Below are 17381 nucleotides of genomic sequence, written 5' to 3' on the forward strand. Positions count from 1 at the left end.
GGTCTTTCTATGTTGCCCAGGCTGGACTAAAACTCCTGGCATCAAGTTCTTCCTCCTACCTCAGCTTCCCAAAGTTCTAGGATTACAGGTTTGAGCCACCACATCAAGCCCTTAGTCTTAATTTTTATGATCCACGTATGTGATACTGTGTTTTATAGTAAGAAATATATCTTTGGGGCTCATGCCTCTGGGAGGCCAAGGAGGATGGATAGCTTGAGCTCACAAGTTTGAGACCAGCCTGAGCAAAAGTGAGACACTGTCTCTACTAAAAATAGGAAAAAAAAAAAAAAACTGAGGTAAGAGGATCGCTTGAGCCCAAGAGTTGGAGGTTGTTGTGAGCAATGACACCATGGTACTCTACCCAGGGCAACAGATTAAGACTCTGTCTAAGAAGGGAAGGGAAGGGGAGGGGAGAGGAGGGGAGGGAAGGGAAGGGGAAGGGAAGACTTGGCACCCATAGCACAGTGGTTATGGCTCCAGTCACATACATCAAGACCAGGCTAAACAACAATGACAACTACGACAGCAACAACGATAAAAAATAGCCAGGCGTTGTGGTGGGTGCCTGTAGTCCCAGCTATTTGGGAGGCTGAAGCAAGAGAATCGATTAAGCCCAAGAGTTTGAGGTTGCTGTGAGCTGTGATGCTACAGCACTCTACCAAGGGCTGACATAGTGAGACTCTGTCTCAAAAAAAAGAAAAGAAATATATCTTTTGTCTTTATCCCAGGTTCCTGACACAAAGCTCCTAATTGCTTGGAATCTCCTGGATAATGGCAGTGTGATTTGTTCTAATGAGATAACTCGAAATGGGGTTCCTGGGTAGGGGCTGGTCACCAGAAAGACCAAACCAGGATTAGAAGCTTGGAACTTTCACTCCATCCCCATCCTCTGGGAACTCAGGGGAGCTAGAGCAGTGGTTCTCAACCTTCCTAATGCTGGACCCTTTAATACAGTTCCTCATGTTGTGGTGACCCCAACCATAAAATTGTTTTTGTTGCTACTTCATAACTATAACTTTGCTACTGTTTATGAATCATAATATAAATATCTGATATACAGGATGTATTTAGGCGACCCCTGTGAAAGGGTCATTTGACCCCCAAAGGGGTCATGACCCACAGGATGAGAACAGCTGGGCTAGAGGTTGAGTTAATCATCAGTCATTTTTGGGCGGCGCCTGTGGCTCAGTGAGTAGGGCACCAGCCCCATATACCGAGGGTGGCAGGTTTGAACCTGGCTCCAGCCAAACTGCAATAAAAAAAGAGCCAGGCGTTGTGGCGGACACCTATAGTCCCAGCCACTTGGGAGGCAAGAGAATTGCCTAAGCCCAAGAGCTGGAGGTTGCTGTGAGCTGTGACGTCGCAGAACTCTACAGAGGGCAACAAAATGAGACTCTGTCTCTTAAAAAAAAAATCATCAGTCATGCTATGTGATGACACCATAAAAACCCTCAATGCAGGGGTCAGAGAACTTCCGGGTTGAACACATCCAGACGCTTGGAGTGTGACACACCCCAGCTCTATGGGGACCGAAACTCCTGAACTTGGAACTCACCCTATGTACCTCTCTATCTGGCTGTTCATCCGTATCCTTCATCATCTCCTTCATAATAGCAGGTGTTCCTGAGCCATGTGAGCTGTTCTAGTAAATGATCAATCCTGAAAAGGAGCTATGGCAACATCTACTTTATAGCTGGTCAGTCAGAAGTTTCCAGAGCCTGGACATGTGATTAGCATCTGTAGCAGGAGGCAGTCTTATGGGACTGAGCACTTAATCACTGGGTTCTGACACTAACTTCAGATTGTGTCAGGATTTTTTTTTTTTTTGAGATAAAGTCTCACTGTCTTGCCCAGGCTAGAGTGCCATGGCATCAGCCTAGCTCACAGCAACCTCAAACTCCTAAGCTCAAGCGATCCTCCTGTCTCAGCTTCCCAAGCAGCTGGGACTACAGATGCCCACCACAACATGTAGCTAATTTTTCTATTTTTATTAGAGACAGTGTCTCACTCTTGCTTAGGCTGATCTCCAACTTTTGAGCTCAGAGAGTGCTAGGCCTGAGCCACCTCTCCCAGCCGATTGTGTCAGAATGTAATTAAATTTGAGGGCACCCAGCTGATGTTGAAGAGTTGGTTGCTGTAGAAAAATACCCACACATCTGATCCCAGAAGAGTTCTGTGCTGAGAGTATAGTGGGAAAAAACTGCGTTTTCATAATATTCAGCCTACAACACAAGAAACATAGAAATGTAGTTTATAAGCTACACTACGTAAAATACAACTTCTAGAAGTGGAGAAATGGAGGGGGGAAGAATTGAGTAGAAGATGTGGGGGAACTCAGAGCCACATTTTATGAAGTGGGGAGTGAGGAGACACTGTCCAAGTTTCTGCAATTGCACACACACCCATCAACAATGGTTCACAACTGAGGGTGGTTTTGCCCCCAACCAATATTTGACAAATTTTTAGTAATCATAACTGGGGTGTGCTACTGGCATCTACTGGGTAGAGGCTAGGGATACTGCTAAATATCCTGCAATGTGCAGGACGGCCCCACACAGCAAAGAATGACCTGGGCCAAGCTGTCAGTAGTGCAAAAGTCCTGATACCCTGATGTCTACCTACAAAAGAAACAACAATGTATAAATAATAAAACAAAACTAGGAGGGAATAAAATGAGGAAAAGAAGAGAAGAGAAAGGAGAAAGGACAAAGTCTAAGTGAGCTAAATTCTGGAGCTTTCATATAATAGAGTCAATTACTCTCGACATATGACAAAGCAAGACGTCATTTAGATTTTTGGTGGTAACCAGTGAAAAGAACTAAAACCACATATGGCTAAGGGTGGTTACCTCCACGGTACAAGATTTAGTGTAAGAGACAGGATAAGGAATCTCTTAACTTTTACTATCTACTGTTCTGTGTCTTTTGAAATATTTTTGGTCATGCATGTATCTCTTACAACTTTTTGAAAATGAAAGATGCGACGTCTAAAAATCCAGGTGAAAAAGACAAACAAGTTAAGTAAGGACTTAAAAAATACAAACACGGGCGGTGCCTGTGGCTCAAGGAGTAGGGCCATATACTGGAGGTGGTGGGTTCAAACCCAGCCCTAGCCAAAAACTGCAAAAAAAAAAAAAAATACAAACACACAGGCTCGGCGTCTGTAGCACAGGGATGAGGGCGCCAGCCACATACACCGAATGTGGCGTGTTCAAACCTGGCCCCGGACAGCTAAACAACAATGGCAACTGCAACAACAACAACAACAACAACAAAAAAAAAAAAATAGCTGGGTGTTGTGGCAGGCACCTGTAGTCCCAGCTACTTGGGAGGCTGAGGCAAGAGAATCGCTTAAGCCCAAGAGTTTGAGGTTGCTGTGAGCTGTGATGCCATGGCACTCTACCCAAGGTGACATAGTGAGACTCTGTCTCAAAATAAATAAATAATAAAAAACACACGACTGGCAGAGGTTTCCAAGAAATCAGAGTGCATAAGTCAGCAGAGATGCCTGCACAGTGACTCCAAAGTAGTGTTTTCTTAGGAATATAGTATCCTAAATGTCCCTCCTTCATCTCTCTCTGGGAAGCAAATTACCTTTCTACTCTGATTTGTTCAACATTCATCTCTTGAATTCTGCTACCTTTTTGCCCATGCAGGGTAAGTATGATGTCAAGTTTGGAAGTTTGTAGATTCAGTGCTGTTCGAAATAGGGCCAAGACTAGGGTAAGGGAGTAAGATGTGCTGGTTCAGGACACAAAAGTAAAGTGGGCTCAGGCCAGGCATGGTGGATCATGCCTGCAATCTCAGCACTTTGGGAGGCCAAGGGAGGTGGCAAGTGGGGATGGCTTTAGGCCAGAAATCCAAGACCAGCCTGGGCAACATAGTGAGACACCATCTTTACCAAAAAAAAAAGAAAAAGTGAGCCAGGCATGCTGGTGTGTGTCTGTAGTCCCGGCTATTGGGGAAGCTGAAACAGGAGGATTGCTTAAGGTTGTGGTGAGCTATGATGGCACCACTGCACTCCAGCTTGGGAGACAGCATATATAAATATATATTAAAATTTTTTTTTCAGACAGCATCTTACTCCGTCATCCTGGGTAGAGTGCTGTGACGTCACAGCTCACAGCAATCTCCAACTCTTGGGCTTAAGCAATTCTCTTGCCTCAGCCTCCCAAGTAGCTGGGACTATAGGTGCCTGCCACAATGCCCAGCTATTTTTTTGTTGTAGTTGTCATTGTTGCTTAGCAGGCCAGGCCGGGTTGAACCGGCCTGCCTCTGTGTATGTGACTGGCGTCCTAATCACTGAGCTATAGGTGCTGAGTCCAAGACCCTGTCTCCAAAACAAAATTATTTTGAGAAGAGTGACATTATTTATAAAAGTAATAATGAAAAAAAGAGCCCCAAATCCCAGTAATCAGGATAAATAATATTTTAATACAATATTTTAAAAAATAAAAATAGGCCCCAGGAATGGATTAACAAGCTGTGGTATATGTATACCATGGAATACTATTCAGCCATTAAAAAAAAATGGAGACTTTACATCCTTCGTATTAACCTGGATGGACGTGGAAGACATTATTCTTAGTAAAGCATCACAAGAATGGAGAAGCATGAATCCTATGTACTCAATTTTGATATGAGGACAATTAATGACAATTAAGGTTATGGGGGGGGAGCAGAAAGAGGGACGGAGGGAGGAGGGTGGGGCCTTGGTGTGTGTCACACTTTATGGGGGCAAGACATGATTGCAAGAGGGACTTTACCTAACAATTGCAATCAGTGTAACCTGGCTTATCGTACCCTCAATGAATCCCCAACAATAAAAATAAATAAATAAATAATAAAAAAATATATATATTTCAACTCAATATAAAAATAAAATAAAATAAAATAAAAATAAAAATAGGCCAGGCTTGGTGGCTCACCTGTGATGTGCCTATAAATCCTAGCACTTTGGGAGGCTGAGGCGGGTAGATTGCCTGAGCTCAGGAGTTTGATACCAGCCTGAGCAAGAGTGAGGCCCCATCTCTAAAAATAGTGAGGCGTTGTGGCAGGTGCCTGTAGTCCCAGCTACTCAGGAGACTGAGGCAAGAGGATCGCCTGAGCCTAAGAGTTTGAGGTTGCTGTGGTCTATCATGCCAGGGTATTCACCCAGAGTGAGACTCTGTCTATATAAATAAATACTTAAAAGAAAAGAAAATATAAAAAAGAAAAGAAAACAAAAAAAGTAAATGAAATAGAATTTATGATGAATAAAATATCATCATTTTCAGTAAAGACAGGATCAGAATTACTGCTCCATCTTTGCCTCAAGCCCATTTGGCTCAGTACCACACTGACTGGCAGGCAGATCCAGGTGTTTGGTGAATCTCACTCTGCCATGTACTGTCCCTCTCCCCACAAACGACAGTTCTTAGGATAAATCAAAACATCTTTTTGGAGACTGCCACCCACTTCCTCTTATTTTAAGGCCTTTCTTCTGGTCATATAATTTATAACTCAATTCTCTCTCACGGGAGCAAATTCCATTCCTCCTTTGGAAAGCCACTGTTTTGCCTTTAATGTGGGTTCTAATGCATCAAAAGTTGGGAACTGTAATCACAGGCTCCCAATTCTTGTGAATTCTAGAAATAGGATTTTTTTTTCTTAAATGATACTCACCTAGATTCAAATGCCATAGGAATTTGTTCTAGCATTTGTGAAAATGAGGAAATAGTATTTCTTTCCCGATAGATAATTAATCTCTCTGTGAATTCCTTCACAGATAATGACCCTACCTAATGATGGAATTCCAGCAACTGGGGTTTATCTCTGAACCTTAGATGGCCATAAATAACCTGAGCAATGACATAGTCATCTCCTGCCACCCTATTCTGAGAAACAGGATTGATCAAGTGATTCCTTGAACTTTTATACCTTCAACCTGAACTTGTCTTCTGGGGAGAGGACCATTCTTAGCAAAACATGACAATAACCCCCCTTTGACATTCATCTGCACTGAGCTTTTCTTCTCTACAGAGCAGAAGGGATCTAGTCAAACAATAATAATAAGCATAAAGACTATGAGTGCCAATCGTGGTGTTATGCCCTTCACTTTCATTAGTAGTTGAATCCTCAAACAACTTTATGGGGAGGTATTATTATGCCCATTTTATTATATTGAGGCCCAGAAAGGTTAAGTAACTTATCCAAGGTCACACAGCTAAAGAGGGAAAGAATGGGATTTAAACCCATACCTCTCTGACTGCAGACCCTGAACTTTGATTATCACCATCATCGACATCATTGTTATCAGAGGAAAAAGAGAAGGATAAGAATGAGGAGAAGGAGGCGGAGGAAGAGGACATAGAGGTAACATTTATTGAGTGCTTACAGTGCACCGTATTTTTTTATTAGCTCTGATATCCATCCGAGGAGGTGAGAGCCATCAGCGTACTACCCATTCTATAGCCAGGGAAACCAAGGCCAGAAAGGTAGAATGACTCTCACACAGTCAGGACCCAGGGAAGCCCAGATCCCAACTCAAGCTCCAGGCTTGCTTTTGTTCTCAACACACTCTCTGGCCTCTCACTTCCCCATTGTCATTCTTTCTTCTAACAGAAATTTCCTGTGTATCTATTCTGGACCTGTCTGCGGTAGTAAGCAGCAGGTAGCTTCAGTTTCTGTCCCCACCTCCAAAGTTCCCTGTCTTACCTGCCCTTAGTCCTGTAGGGGTATCCAGATGAGTTTATATCCACTCTGTGGTCCAAAGCCAGGAGACAGAGATCCTCTTTCTACCTTTTTCTGTGTCTGCGCTGTGTTCCCATAAACGCAGCGTTCCTTGCTGTCTTGGTCACACTGCTGGGCTGGGTGCCACTCAACTCCCAGGGAGAGAGAGAAAAAAAAAAAAAAAAACTCCCAGGGAGAGGTTGTTTATCTAGCTCTGTTGCAATTTTATGCCACCGTGGTTATCATCTCTTTCCTTCTCAGCCAGTGCATAACTAGGTCTCATCTGGTTAAAATGCAAATCAGTCTTCCACCCTCCACAACATGACTGCATCTACGACCTTGGTGTACTGAGTGCAAAGATGAAGCCCTAACTCAGGTCCCAAATTCTGCATTTCTTTCTACCTGAACCGCAGCCCCTCTCTCTCACTAATGTTCTTTTGGTATCAGTGCAACAAAAAGAGCTGACTAGCCGGGCACCGTGGCTCACACCTATAATCCTAGCACTCTGAGAGGCCCAGCCAAGTGGATTGCTAGAGCTCAGGAGTTTGAGACCAGCCTGAGCAAGAGCAAGAGCCCATCTCTACTAAAAATAGAAAACTAGCTGGGCATTGAAGTGGACACCTGTGCTCCCAGCTACTCCAAAATCTGAAGCAGGAGGATCTTTTGAGCCCAAGAGCTTGAGGTGTCTGTGAACTATGATGATGCCACAGCATTCAAACCAGGGGAGTGATAGAGTGAGACGCTGTCTCAAAAAAAAAAAAAAAAAGAGCAACTTTCTTTCTATTTTATTTCTCACAATTGGACAACGCTTTTTTTTTTTTTTTTAACCCCAGAGAATGAAGCATTTTTCTGGGACAGGATGCTCCACTAGACACCCCCAGGCACTGGCCACTTTGTTCTGTAGATACCTCCCTTGGGGCCACATTCTGACTACAGGTTTAACTCTGTAAATATGATCACCAATGGAATGTCCCTTTCAGGGACAAAAAAACAGGCATGGTGAAACCAGCTCACATTTCAAGATGCTCAACTTTAATTCAAATCCTGACTCCAGCACTCTAAGACTCTAATGCCTCCAGCCCTCTGAGCCTCAGTTTCACCCTCCCCAAATCTGGAAATTGGGAGCAATATACTCTGCTTCTCAAAGTGTTGACAAGGGCTACATCAGCTAACTTTTGAAAAAGGTTAGACTATTTTACTGCTCAGATTATTTCTAGCCAGCAAAGACTCAAGTTCCCAGGGTTAAACCCTAATGGTTAGCCCGGCGTTGTGGCGGGAGCCTGTAGTCCCAGCTACTCAGGAGGCTGAGGCAAGAGAATTGCTTAAGCACAGGAGTTGGAGGTTGCTGTGAGCTGTGTGAGGCCACGGCACTCTACCGAGGGCCATAAAGTGAGACTCTGTCTCTACAAAAAAATAAATAAATAAACCCCAATGGAAGGAATGCTAATCCTCCACAAAGGGTTATTTCTAGGAAGGAGGCTTTGTATTCATATAGAAAGAAAGGAAAAAAGCAGACAATCCAGGGCTGAGTAAAATTTCTGTACTTTTTTGAATGCCAGGACAAACAAGATCTGTTTCCCATGGCATTTGAATCTGGGTGACTATCATTTAAAAGAAAAAAAGGGGGGTGGCACCTGTGGCTCAAGGAGTAGGGTGCCTGTCCCATATGCTGGAGGTGGCGAGTTCAAACCCAGCCCCGGCCAAAAACCACAAAAAAAAAAAAAAGAAAAAGAAAAGAAAAAAAGGATGCCCTATTTTTATAATTCCGAAGAAGAATCGGGGGCCTATAGTTACTTCTCAATCTTTGATGTATTAGCCCCCCCCCAATGCAAAATAGTAGCTTTCCAAAGGAGAAACAAAACTTTCTCCTGTGCCAGAGATGTGATTTATAAATTGTACAATTAGAGGAAATGAGAGGAGGTAAGTGATGGTCTCCAAGAAGGTAGTTTGGTTTTCCCCAAAAATTGTCTTCTGTGGGGTGAAGACAGTACCTGGAAGCGTGTGGTTCCAGGAACACCTGGGTCACGGTGCTCTGCCTGCCAATCAATGTGGACCTATGCCAAAAGGGATGAAGGTGAAGAAAAGTAGCAATTGTGATCCTTTTGTGGCTATAAGTCAGGACAGACAACTGTCGTGGGACACCGTTCTGTGCAACATCCTCATTAGGTGCCAGCCGGACACCCAGCTCTTCCCTGCCTGCAAGCTATGACAAACAAATCTGTCTTCAGGAAAGGGCAAATAGCCCTTGGAAGGCAAAATTGCCCCCAGCTGCGAGCCACAGCTGTAAATGTTAGAAAGTCCTTTGAACTTTGGACAGTATCTCCTGACTCCCCATTGCATAAGACAAGGAAATTAGCACCTCAGTATTTTCTCCACTAGCGTTTTCTCCACCATTTCTCCCCTTCTAGAAATTATACCATACGTTTATATAGTTCAGCTTATGACATCTATATTCTGCCCCATAAACTGTAGTTACATGTTCCTTGCTGTGTCTGCAGTGGACTCCAAATTGCCAATCGTGGGTGCTTCTAGAGTAAGGAATTGGTGGCTAGGGACATATATGAAGGGACAGACTTTTTATTTTTTATTTATTTATTTATTTTTGTAGAGACTGAGTCTCATTTTATCGCTCTTGGTAGAGTGCTGTGGCGTCACAGCTCACAGCAACCTCCAGCTCTTGGGCTTAGGTGATTCTCTTGCCTCAACCTCCCAAGTAGCTGGGACTACAGGCACCAGCCACAACACTCGGCTATTTTTTTGTTTTAGTTTGGCCGGGGCTGGATTTGAACCTGCCACCCTTGGCATATGGGGCTGACGCTCTACCCACTGATCCACAAGCGCTGCCCGGGACAGACTTTTTAATATTTGTTTAGATATCCCTTAGATTTTAAACGTTTTGACAATGGAACTTAAAAAAAAATAGGTTAAATTTTGAAAATTTTCTCCTGTGTGTTACATACAGTTTGAACAGTATGATCTCATTTTTTGTTAAAAACAAGTTAAAGTCTTCCCTATCATCATATCCAGGAGGAGGGGCATCATGTATGTTGCCCCTGGAGTAACATACATGAAATTCCAAACAGGCTGGTGTGGTGGCTCACACCTGGAATCTTAGCACTCTAGGACGCCAAGGCGGGTGGATTGCCTGAGCTCAGGAGTTTGAGACCAGCCTGAGCAAAAGCGAGACCCTATCTCTACAAAAAAAAAAAAAAAATAGAAAAATTAGCCAGGCTCTGTGGTGGCATCTGTAGTCCTTGTTACTCTGGAGGCTGAGACAAGAGGATCACTAGAGCCTAATAGTTTGAGGTTGCTGTGAATGATGCCAGGTTGATGGAGTGAGACTCTGTCTCAATAAAAAAAAAAAAAAGCAAAAGAAAGAAATATTGTAAATGGTGATTATTACCAGAGAATGAACCAGAGGGGTTTTTCATCTTCTATGCAAATATTTTTACAAAAAAAAATTGTAAAACAACTTAGATATGGTGGTGCCCATAGCTCAGTAGGTAGGGCGCCAGCCGCATACACCAAGGCTGGTGGGTTCGAACCTGGCTGGGGCCAGCTAAAACAACAATGACAACTGCAACAACAACAACAAAAAATAGCCGGGCATTGTAGTGGGCACCTGTGGTCCCAGCTTCTTGGGAGGCTGAGGCAAGAGAATCACTTAAGCCCAAGAGTGAGAGGTTGCCGGGAGCTGTGACGCCATGGCACTCTACCCAGGGTGTCAGCTTGAGACTCTGTCTCAAAAAAAAACAAACAAAAAAACTTAGATATGATTATGTTTGCAATTGGATAAAACAATAGAAAGATTAAAAGAAAAGAAAACTATTTCCAAGGTCACTGGGAGTCCCTAAAGTTTTAGAAGTTAGAGAGAGGGAAAGCTTCCAAAAGCAGTAGATGCTGGGAGCCTCACACACAGGAAGCAGTGATCCTAGACAGAGGCTGATGAATAAACCGGGTATGGAATCAGCGAGTTGTGGCTTACGATGGAAGTGGAAATAAATGGGCAGGTGCAAGAGTATGATAACTCGGTGTGTCATTGAGCATACTGTCTGTCTCTCAGCTATAAAATGGAGATAATTATAACATATATAAATGGCCGACTTTTTTTTTTGAGACAGAATCTCACTTTGTCACTCCCAGTAGAGTGCTGTTGTGTCATAGCTCACAGCAACCTCAAATTCTTGGGCTCAAGCAATTCTCTTGCCTCGGTCTCTCAGGTATCTGGGACTACAGACGTGAGCCACAATGCCCAGCTTTTTTAGAGATGAACTTGTAAGCAATCCACCCATCTCTGCCTCCCAGAGTGATAGGATTACAGGCGTGATTCACCACACCTGGCATCAACATTTACTCACCATATATGTGTTGTATTTAATCCTCATATCAGCTGCATGAGTTAGGTACTATCATAATCACCTTAGTTCGTGGATGAGTCGTTTAAAGCACAGAGGGCTGAAGTCACTTGGTGCAACAGCACACAGGATCTGAACCCAGGCAGTCTGGCACTGGAGCCCAAGTTCTGTAAATGAGTAGGAGCTGGGGCTTAGCACAATGCCTGGCACGGCCTAGGCAGAACAGACGTGAAAAACTATGATTATGATAAAAGTCTAGGATCCCTCTCCTGACCAAGTGCCCATATTAAAGCATGCAGTGCCCAGAGAATAGAGCAGTGTCCTTCCCATCCCATGCCAGCTTTACTGGCCCCAGAAACTGCCCCAGTACTTTTAAGGGCAGCATTTGTCTGTCAGAAAATAAAACTGTCCAAGAATTTGACAAGCAGAGATCCCTGGACTAAGACATTGTAGGTGAGAAGGGGATGGGGGTGGGGGAGGGGGCTTTATTTACTCCTCCTAGATAATTCTACTGGTACAGCCCCAGAACCTAGGGCTGGGAAGGGAGAAAGAGGCCCAAGCATCAGATAACAGGAGCAATAATAGCTGTCATTTATTATGCACCAGACACTTTGCTAAATGCTTCCTACACATGATTCAGATTATCCCCCCAACAACCCTAGGAAGTACTATTATTGTCCCCATTCTATACATGAGGGAACTGAGGCTCTGAAGGCAACTTGTGGGAGTTTCAGACCTGGGAATTACTCAGAGCTAATATTTGGAGCCAAATCTAGCTGGGATAACCACCCTACAACTGTCCTTCCCACTCGTAACCTCCCCCCAAGCCTCATCTGCTGCAAGCAGGAACAAACTGAGGTGGAGAGGACATTGTGCCCTCTTTGTATAACAAGAGTGGAGGGTCCTTGAGACAGCCTCTTGGTGCCCTTGATGAAGAGTGCGGACATGGGGTGACAGCCAGCCCTCTCTCTGCAGAGAACACAAGAGGCTTCTCAGGAATTTCTGAGCAGTGGGGAGTAAGCAGGGGCCTGGTTCTGTGGACCCCTCAGAAGGCAGGGAAGCTCCTTTGTCACCTTGGCTCCTGCCATCCCACACTTCCCTCTGCCGGCTAAGTGAACACACCTGCTGTGTCAGCGCCTACTCTTGTAGAGGGGGGTCACAGCATTTACTATAGCTGATGTTGATTATCTGTTAAGTGCCAGGCACCCTTCTGAGTGTTTCATCCTTAATCCCCACAAAAGCCATATGGGGTAGGCACCATTATTGTCTTCCTTTTACAGGTAAAGAAACTGAGCCACAGAGAAGTCAAATAATTCCTACATTCACACAGATAGGAGGTAATGGGAATTACTCAGAGCTAATATATGAACCCAGATCTACTGGGATAACCACTCCACAATTGTCCTCCCCACCTGAAAGCTCCTCCCAAAGCCTCCTCTGCTGCCATGACTACCATACCGATGTTATGATCAAATACATCTGGGTTCAAATGTCCACTCTTTTACAGACCATTCAGGTGACATGGGGCAGGTTTATCCACTGCATCTGGCCTTAATCAATGCTTTTTTTTTTTTTTGAGACAAAGTCTCACTATGTCACCCTTGGTAGAGTGCTGTGACATCTAGCTCACAGCAACCTCAAACTCCTGGGCTTAAGCGATTCTCTTGCCTCAGCCTCCCAAGTAGCTGAGACTACAGGCGTCCGCCACAAAGTCAGCCTATTTTTTTGTTGCAGTTGTCATTGTTGTTTTAGCTGGCCCAGGCCAGGTTCCAACCTGCCAGCCTCGGTGTATGTGGCTGGTGCCATAACCACTGTGCTACAGGCCCCAAGCCAATCAATGCTCTTTTTTTTTTTTTTTTTTTTTTTTTTTTTAGAGATAGAGTTTCACTTTATTGCCCTCGGTAGAGTGCCGTGGCATCACACAGCTCACAACCACCTTCAACTCCTGGGCTTAGGCGATTCTCCTGCCTCAGCCTCCCAAGTAGCTGGGACTACAGGCGCCTGCCACAACGCCCGGCTATTTTTTTGTTGCAGTTTGGCCGGGGCCGGGTTTGAACCCGCCACCCTTGGTATATGGGGCCGGCGCCCTGCTCACTGAGCCACAGGTGCCGCCCCCAATCAATGCTCTTTAAAAAAATGTTTCAGCATGCCTAAAATCATCTCGCAGCACTCCAGTTGAAAATCATTGCCCTAGGCCCAGCCTGTAATCCTAGTACTCTGGGAGGTGGGTGTATTGCCTGGGCTCACAGGTTCCAGACCAGCCTGAGCAAGAGAGAGACCCCAGCCCACATCTAAAAATAGCTGGGCGTTGTGCCGGCTGTCTATAGTCCCAGCTACTCAGGAGGCTGAGGCAAGAAAATCACTTGAGTCCAAGAGTCTAAGGTTGCTGTGAGCTGTGATACCATGGAACTCTACCAAGGGGGACAAAGTGAGACTGTCTCAAAAAAAAAAAAAAAGAAAGAAAGAATATCACCTGCCCTGTAGGTGAGGGAGCATTATTAAACTCATTTCACAGAAGGGAAAAGACGTCTTAGAAAGCAACTAACCCTAGTTCATTCTTCTGGGAAATAGTGGGAACTGAATTGAACATTAATCCAATTGGACTTTCCTGGGTTCACATCCTGCGGTTTCCACTTAATTGCCATGAGCAAGTTACTTAAATTACTGAGCCCAAATTTTCTGTGGGTAAAATGGGGCCAAGAGGCCCTATCTCAGGAGATTAACAACATCTAACATTTAGGAAGCACTTTTTGGGTCCCCAGTACATATAAGGTTCGCAGAACTCCCATAAGGAAAATCCTATTTTTAGCCCTTTTTTACAGAAACGGAAAGTGGAGCCCAGAGAGGGTAAGCAACTTGTTCAAAGGTGCCCAGCACACAAACTGTGCGATTTCAAAGCCGGCACTGTGATGCATGTCGCCGCACGGCAGTAAAACTTAGTGGTCGGGTGAAGACCTAGGAAAGAGGTGCGATTATTCTTTGCTTCTTGCAGCTTCGGGGAGGGCCGTGTTTGGGGGGGCTGAAGGGAGGAGTGGGCGGTAGGGGGTGGCAGACGGTGTGCATTCCTCAGAAGCGTTATTCCACCCGCTCTCCAATTCCTGCCCTGGTAGCTCTGTCTCTATCTATACCCATTCCGCCCGCTCTCCGCTCCCCTTCCACAGCTGCCACACCTGTCCACCCCGCCGTTGCCCTGCGTTGGGGACACACCCCACTGGGGCACCCAGTTCTTCCCACCGATCCTCTCGTAATCAAGGAGCCGGTTCTCGGTGACAGCCCCAGCGCTGGCCAGACCTTAGCCTCACCTCTGAGCCGGTGTTGGCGTCCCCAGCGCTTGGCGCTGTCGCCGCCCGCCGAGTACGCCCAGCTGCGGGTCGCATCTGCCACCCGGGTCCCGGGCAGCCCGCAGGTGGCGCACCTCGGCGCCGGAGCCGGACTTCCTGCCTGGAGGGCCCATTGCTTTCTTCTTGGTCGAAGAGTTCCTGCGAGTTCCTGCGAGCGCTGAATTGGGACACCTGCTGGCATCCAGACCTCTCTTCCCTGCCCGGAGTCTGCCTTCATTTTTGACTTCCATCCAGCGAGCCTGACCCAGCGCCCACCAGATGCTGTGAGCCGGCCAGAGGACCCAGAAGGCGCGCGGGCTGGGCTGCCCTCTCCAAAACGCTGGCGGGTAGCCACATCATCTAATAACAAGAGGTTTGATTATGACTAATCATAAGCTAAACGCAAATCAAAGCCACAAGTATCATCTCGTACCCATTAGGATGCCTGTTATCAAAATACATAGTATATATTGGTGGGAATTTGGAGAAATTGTCCTTTGCTGGTGAGAATTGGTAAAATTAGGGAAAAACAGTATGACGTAGCCTCAAAACATTTAAAACAGAATTACCATATGATCCAGCAGTCTACCCCCCCAAATTCAAAATGATATTTACACACCCGTGTTTGTTGCAGTATCGGTCACAATTGCCAAGCATTGGAAGCAACTTAAATGTCCATGGGCAGAGGAATGGGTAAAGAAAATGTGTTTATACAGGTGCTATGGAATATTTTGCAACCTTAGAAGAGAAGGAAATCCTGTTACAGGCTACAAAATGAATAAACCTCAAGAACCTTATGCTAAGGGAAATCAGCCAGTCACAAAAGGACAGATAGTTAGAACTATATGATTCCACTCAACGTGAAGTGTCTGAAGCAATCAAAATCATAGAAATCCTCAGTACATAGATGTGGGGAAAAAAATCATAGAAACAGAAAATAGAGCAGAGCCAGTCGCACCTGAAGTCCCAGCTGCTCTGGAGGTGGAGGACAGAGGACAGCTTTAGCTCAGGAGTTTGAGGCTGCAGTGAGCTGTGATTGTGCTACTGCACTCCAACCTGGTGACAGAGTGAAACCCCCCATCTTAAAAAAAAAAAAAAGGTAGAAGGTAGTTGCCAAGGGTTTAAGGGAGGGACAGGGAGAATTCGTGTTTAATAAAATACCCATATAACTGGCTTATTGTACCCTCAATGAATCCCCAACAATAAAAAAATAAAAAATAAATAAAAAATAAATAAAATACCCATATTTCAGTTTTGCAAAATGAAAATGTTCTAGAGTAGTGTACAACAATATACTAAAAACAAAAAAAAAAAAAGAATTTATAGTTGAATACCCAGTCAATCCTGCTAGTAGAAAAAGAGAGAAAGAAGAATTTCTAATTGTCTGATTGAAGGGATTTTCTGCCTGTCGAGGCAGGTTTCCCTAAGGAAATGATGCTTCCATAAGCATCTGAGTCCGAGTTAAATGTGAGTGTGTGGTGGGGGGAGGGAGGGAGGTTTCACATGGCAAGTCTGAATTTTTTTTTTTTTAACAAAGTCTCACTATGTTGCCCTCAGTAAAGTGCTGTAGCATCACAGCTCACAGCAACCTCAAACTCTTGGGCTTAAGCAATTCTCTTGCCTCATCCTCCCAAGTAGCTGGGACTACAGGCGCCAACCACAATGCCTGGCTATTATTTATTTATTTATTTATTTATTGTTGTTGTTTAGCTGGCCTGGGTCAGTTTCGAACCCGCCATCCTCAATGTATGTGGCTGGTGCCATAACCACTGTGGCATGGGCGCCAAGCCACCAGTCTAAATTTATTGCATACAGTGCATTTCTCTGCCCAGCTGAACTTTTCTGCTTTGAGGATAGAATTAGTGAAAATAATGACAAAACAGCCTACATGTCCTGAAAAATAATTCAGTTCGTTAATTATTTAATTAACATTGTAATTAAGGGCAGGGATTCTGAAGTCAGACTACTTGCATTTGGATTCCAGTTTTGCTATATCCTTGCCAGCTTTATTATCCTGGGTAAATGTTTTAATCTCTGTGCTTCAGCCTCTCCTCATCTGTAAAAGGGAGGCCATAATAGTATCTACCATATTGGGCTATTGAGTGGCACATATAATGTGGTTGTGTATGGGTGTGTGTGTATTGTGCCTGACACACATAAAGATTATGTAAGTGTTTGTTAACTAAAATAAAAAGTACACAATAACAACTGTGCTGACCACTTTATATGCTATGATATATTGCAAAAGGGTCACACATTCCTCCTATCCCTGTAAGTATACCTTTTTGCAATGTCACCTTGCAAGATCAGAATCCATCATTCCACTTCAAAGTAGGGTGCACTGGCTCAGCGCCCATGGCACAGTGGTTGCCAGCGGTTACAGCACCAGCCACATACACAGGGGCTGATGGGTTGAAACCCGGCCCAAATCTGCTAAACAAAGAAACAAACAAAAATAGCCGGGTATCGTGGCAGGAGCCTGTAGTCCCAGCTACTTGGGAGGAGGAGGCAAGAGAATCGCTTGAGCCCAAGAGTTTAAGGTTGTCATAAGCTGTGACGCCACGGCACTCTACCGAGGGCAACATAGTGAGACTCTGTCTTAAAAAAAGAAAGAAAAAGAAAACAAAAAAATAATGTAGGGTGCATCTTGAATCTAACAAGGCTAAAATTACCTCCTGCAACTCCCTCTTCAAATCTACTCTTCCGTAATCTCCCCAAACAAGAAATGGCAGCTCAGAAATCTTAGCGAAATCCTGATGCCTCTCCTGTTTTTAACTTCTTACCTCTGCTCTGTCAGCAAATCCTGGTGGTTCAGTCTTCCAATTAGGTCCAGAATCTAACCACTTTTTACCACATCTACTAACACCTCTTGGGTCCAGAAATCAAAATATGATTCAACCACGTCTTTACTTCAAGCAGAAAGGCTGTGTGCACAATGATTAGACACACAAACTGGAGTTTGGACAGAGAAAACTTTTAAGCTTGCCTCTAGCACT

The 17381-nt window shown here is 44.7% G+C and overlaps 1 protein-coding gene across 1 annotated transcript in view; it reads right to left on the bottom strand.

Annotated features, from left to right (window-relative positions):
• Nucleotides 1-6888, bottom strand: part of TMC5 (transmembrane channel like 5) — a 95897-nt gene extending 89009 nt beyond the window's left edge. Inside the window, exon 1 of the mRNA XM_053556247.1 lies at nucleotides 6696-6888. The gene's annotated coding sequence lies outside the window, so the exon portion shown is untranslated. The remainder of the gene's footprint in view (nucleotides 1-6695) is intronic.
• Nucleotides 6889-17381: the final 10493 nt, after the last annotated feature.

This window comes from Nycticebus coucang, chromosome 12 (genome assembly GCF_027406575.1).
Source record: "Nycticebus coucang isolate mNycCou1 chromosome 12, mNycCou1.pri, whole genome shotgun sequence".
Lineage (NCBI taxonomy): Eukaryota > Metazoa > Chordata > Mammalia > Primates > Lorisidae > Nycticebus > Nycticebus coucang.